Source organism: Schistocerca piceifrons, chromosome 4 (genome assembly GCF_021461385.2).
Source record: "Schistocerca piceifrons isolate TAMUIC-IGC-003096 chromosome 4, iqSchPice1.1, whole genome shotgun sequence".
Lineage (NCBI taxonomy): Eukaryota > Metazoa > Arthropoda > Insecta > Orthoptera > Acrididae > Schistocerca > Schistocerca piceifrons.
This window is the reverse complement of record NC_060141.1, coordinates 486,615,398-486,621,289: the sequence shown is the minus strand read 5'-3', so window position 1 is coordinate 486,621,289 and position 5,892 is coordinate 486,615,398.

Sequence of the window (5,892 nt, the reverse complement as noted above, 5' to 3'; positions counted from 1 at the left end):
AGCTTATGACATGTCTTTCTTTTATAGAGATAGTACTGAGGTGGTCGCTGACAGTGAAAGTAAGTATATCTAAAGTTATTGTAAAGTAAAAATGAGTTTGTACAAATGCTGTTATGAGTGGTTTCGAAATGATGCCATTGGAGCAGTATGTGCATTTGATATAAATTTATTAAATTTTAGGCTCATTTTTGGTCATTATTTAGCACTATAAATTGTTTTAGGCATTATGAGTTCATGGAAATTTCAAGATGTGAGATTGCGTCTAGAAAAAATGAGAAACTGCAAATACAGGGTTATTCTAAATTTTTCAAAACTTCGTATTTATTCAAGTACAAATCCAAAATGAACAAGCTTCATACCAATGAAAAGAGTAAGTTTTTTCATAATGCTTGATATCAGTTTAATCAATTTAATAATAATATGTAATTAATTAGTTTTTAATAATTATTTAATAATTAGAAATGTGATAAATGTTCAATGTGGGCAATGTTGGCTGCACAGCAAACATCGACACGGTAGCCAAACTCATCCCACACACGCAAAAGCGTATCTGCTGTTACTGAGCGCATGTCAGAGTGATCTGGTTCAGCAGATCATTCACAATGGTTGGTAGTGATGGAATGTAAACTGCTTCCTTCACATAATCCCATAAGAAATAGACGCAGGGTGTGCAATCAGGAGATACCAGTGGCCAGAAGTGCAGAGCTGGGTCCTCAACTCACCTGCAACCGATCCAACACTGAGGAAGGGAGTTACTCAAAATGCATTGTACATCATGTTGCCAATGGGGCGGATCTACATCCTGTTGGAAAATGAAGTCCTGGGAATCTTCCATAACTTGAGGGAACAGCCATTGTTCCAACATATCCAGGTACATGATTCCCGTTACAGTTCTTTCCACAAAGAAAATGGTCCATAAACCTTTGTAGGAGATACAGCATAGAATACATTGATCTTTGGTAAGTCTCTTTTGTGTTGCAATAGTCAATGTGATTTTCCAAACCCCATATGCGAACATTGTGTCTGTTGACTCTTTCACTAAGGTGGAACATCGCTTCATCGCTAAAATTACATGCTGTACAAATGCGTCATCCTTCATCTTTGCTAGCATATAACCACAAAATATGAGACACTTCTCTTTGTCATTGGGGTTGAGCGCCTGCACAAGTTGTAATTGGTAGGGCTTGTACAACAAATGCTATCTCAGAACTTTCCATACAGTTGGTTGGGATATTCCAAGTTCTCGACTGGCTCTATTGGTAGACTTACTGAGACTGCACACAAATTTCTTGAATCTGTTGGACATCATCCTCTGACACACATGGTTGGCCTGTGCTTCTTCCTTTGCACACACTCCCAGTCTGTTTAAATTGCTTAAACCAATGGCTAATACTTTTGCGAGTTTGGTGGTTGAATACCAAATTTGGTACAAAATGTCCTCTGCACTGCAATCTGCGACTTGCTTTTCGCAAACTCAAGAATGCAGAAAACTCTGTGCTCCACAGTCGCCATCCCACAACAGAATGACAGCCTTATTGCCATGCGAACTCTACTGGCCGCTTCTGAAACTATCACTGCCCGCCTGCCGAAAACTTTGAAACTTCCTCTTTTCATTGGTACAAAGCTTGTTCATTCTAGATTCGAACTTGAATACATATTAATTTTTGAAAATGGGTCCATCATTTACACTACTGGCCATTAAAATTGCTACACCAAGAAGAAATGCAGATGATAAATGGGTATTCATTGGACAAATATATTATACTAGAACTGACATGTGAATACATTTTCACGCAATTTGGGTGCATAGATCCTGAGAAATCAGTACCCATAACAACCACCTCTAGCCATAATAATGGCCTTGATACGCCTGGGCACTGAATCAAACAGAGCTTGGATGGTGTGTACAGGTACAGCTGCCCACGCAGCTTCAACACGATACCACAGTTCGTAAAGAGTAGTGACTGGCATATTGTGACGAGCCAGTTGCTCGGCCACCATTGACCAGACGTTTTCAATTGGTGAGGAATGTGGAGATTGTGCTGGCCAGGGCAGCAGTCAAACATTTTCTGTATCCAGAAAGGCCTGTACAGGACCTGCAACATGCGGTCATGAATTATCCTGCTGAAATGTAGGGTTTTGCAGGGACTGAATGAAGGGTAGAGCCATGGGTCGTAACACATCTGAAATGTAACGTCCACTGTTCAAAGTGCCATCAATGCGAACAAGAGTTGACCGAGACGTGTAACCAATGACACCCCATACCATAACACCAGATGATATGCCAGTATGGCGATGACGAATACATGCCTCCAATGTGCGTTCACCGCAATGTCGCCAAACATGAATGCGACCATCATGATGCTGTAAACAGAACCTGGATTCATCTGAAAAAATGATGTTTTGCCATTTGTGCACACAGGTTCGTCGTTGAGTACACCATCGCAGGCACTCCTGTCTGTGATGTAGCGTCAAGGGTAACTGCAGCCATGGTCTCCGAGCTGATAGTCCATGCTGCTGCAAACGTCATCGAACTGTTTGTGCAGATGGTGGTTGTCTTGCAAATGTCCCCATCTATTGACTCAGGGATCGAGACGTGGCTGCACGATCCGTTATAGCCATGCGGATAAGATGCCTGACGGCATTCCGTATTACCCTCCCGAACCCACCGATTCCATATTCTGCTAATAGTCATTGTATCTCGACCAACATGAGCAGCAATGTCGCAATACGATAAACCGCAATCGTGATAGGCTACAATCCGACCTTTATCAAAGTCGGAAATGTGATGGTACGCATTTCTCCTCCTTACACGAGGCATCACAACGACGTTTCACTGGGCAACACCGGTCAACTGCTGTTTGTGTATGAGCAATCGGTTGGAAACTTTCCTCATGTCAGCACGTTGTAGGTGTCGCCAATCTTGTGTGAATGCTCTGAAAAGCTAATTATTTGCATATCACAGCATCTTCTTCCTGTCGGTCAAATTTTGCATCTGTAGCACGTCATCTTCATGGTGTAGCAATTTTAAGGGTCAGTAGTGTAGAATAACGCTGTATATCTCATGAAATGATGAGTAGTTGAAAACTGCATGTCACAGTGGTTCCAAAGTGAAACAACCACTTTAAAACAATTTACTGTTTACTTTTTTCCCAAATTTCTTATCATATTTGTTGGTTACCATGATGATAAAAGTCAATTTTGTGATTTTTTTTTTTTTGTATATATATTGTTGGTTCTCAAAGGATTAAAGGGCGGATGTGACTTGTATTCCCACAGCTCTGGATAGTGATATAAATGTGCAGTCTGTGGATGGCAAAATATGGTACAATAATAATAATTTCATGTTTCCAGAATAAGATTTTCATCTGCAGCGGAGTGTGTGCTTATATGAAACTTCCTGGCAGATTAAAACTGTGTGCCAGACCGAGACCCAAACTTGGGACCTCTGCCTTTTGCAGGCAAGAGCTTCTGTGAAGTTTTGAAGGTATGAGATGAGGTGGCAGATGTAAAGCTGCAAGGACGGGTCATGAGTCATGCTTGGGTAGTTCAGTTGGTAGAGCTCTTGCCCACGAAAGGCAAAGGACCTGAGTTCGAGTCTCGGTCCAGCACACAGTTTTAATATGCCAGGAAGTTTCATAATTTCATGTAATAATAATAATTTCATGTGTCTCAACTGTCTGTTGCAAGTTTACTGTATGCCATTTTGCCTACTTGCGTGTCCCTAAGCACCCCAGGAATTCTGCTGGGGAAAGGAAAAATACAGTTTAATGTGAAATCTGAACCACATGTAGTTACTGGGGAATCTCCACTTCAGTGAGAATACAGGATAGGTTAAAGATGGACTGAGAAATTTTTGTGGACCAATCAGAATTTCGTCCTGTGACATTTCAGTTTCCAGGCAAGTGCTTTACCAATAGACCATCAGGTCAAGCCATATCATCGTAAACTAACACTAGTAGCAACCATTCCACCTACCAGAGTGATATTAATATGGGCTTGATAGTCATTCTATTCACTGATTAGATTAGATTAGTTTTTCGTTCCATAGATCCATGCTGAGGAGATCCTTGTGGATGTGGAAAATGTATTTTTTTTGTTTGTTTTTTAAGCTGAAATATCAATACTAATAATGTGAGTATATACAATACATCATTTTTTTAAAGCTGAAATAATAATACTAATAGTATGAGTATATACAACACATCATTTGTTTCTATTAAAAATTTGTCAATGGAGTAGAAGGATTTGTCCACTAGTAAGTCTTTTAGGCTCCTTTTAAACTGATCTTATTTGTAACTAAATTTTTTATGTTTGCTGGCAAATTATTGAAGATGAGTGTTCCTGAGTAGTGGACCCCTTTTTGAACTAAAGTAAGTGCTTTTAAGTCCTTGTGCAGATAATTTTGTTCCTGGTATTGTATGTATGAACTGAGCTGTTTGTTGGAACAGGACGTCCATGAATTTACTCCACAAATAATACGTATTACATGCTTTTGGACTCTGAAAACTTTTGTTTGACTTGAAGAGTTACCCCAAAATATTATACCATGTGACATTATGGAATGAAAGTAGGCAAAGTATGCAAGCTTTTTCATTTTTATGTCGCCTATGTCTGCTAACACGAACTGCAAATACAGATTTGTTAAGGCATTTCTGCAGTTCTGTGGTGTGCTCCTCCCAACTGAATTTATTATCAAGTTGTAACCCCACGAATTTAAGACTGTCAACCTCTTCTATCAGCTCTTCTTCATACTTTATGCATATGCTGGGTGGAAATCTCTTACAGGTTCTGAATTGCATATAGTGAGTCTTTTCGAAGTTTAATGTCAGTGAGTTGGCTTTAAACCATTTATTAATATCCATGAAAATATCGTTAGCAGATCTTTCTAGAACTACACTCAACATACTATTTATCGCAATACTTGTGTCATCTGCAAACAAAACGAACTCTGCTTCTGGCAGTGTAACTGAGGAGAGATCATTAATGTACACAAGAAAAGGCCCTAAGATGGATCCTTGTGGGACACCACATGTAATTTCTTCCCATTCTGATGAATTCACTAGTCCCTTGCACGGACACCCTTTGTTTCCTGTTAGTGAGGTATGACTTGAACCATTTTGCAGCACTGCCCGTGACTCCAGCGAATTCTAATTTATTTAAAAGGATGTTGTGAGTCACACAATCAAATGCCTTTGACAAATCACAGAAAATACCTGCTGCTTGTAATTTGTTATTTAATGAATTAAGTACATTTTCACTGTAGGTGTAAATAGCCTTCTTGATATCTGAACCCTTCAGAAATTCAAACTGTGTTCTTGATAATATGTTATTTGTGATCAGATGGTTGAGAAGCTGCCTGTACATTACTTTTTCTAAAATTTTTGAGAATGCTAGCAAAAGTGAAATCGGTCTGTAGTTTGATGGTATCTCTTTATCCCATTTCTTGAATAGAGGCTTAACATCTGCATATTTTAGCCAGTCAGGAAATGTCCCAGTTATAATTGACTGGTTACACAAGTAACTTAGAATTGTACTAAACTCACAAGAACATGCCTTAATTAACTTTGTTGATATTTCATCGTAACCACTAGAATGCTTTGTTTTTAAAGATTTTATTATGGAAGTTATTTCTTTTGGTGAAGTGAGTGACATTTTCATGTACCTGAAGCTATTTGTAAAGGCTAGTTTCAGATATTCAAGGGCATTATTTACTGATCCTGACAATCCTATTCTATCAGTAATGGATACAAAGCACTTGTTAAATAGATTTGCCACACTATGCCCATCGGTTACTAATGTGTCATCTACCCTTAATGCTATTTGCTCCTGTTCCTTTCTGGTTCTACCAGTCTCCTCTTTCACTATATCCCATATTGTTACTGAGACCAC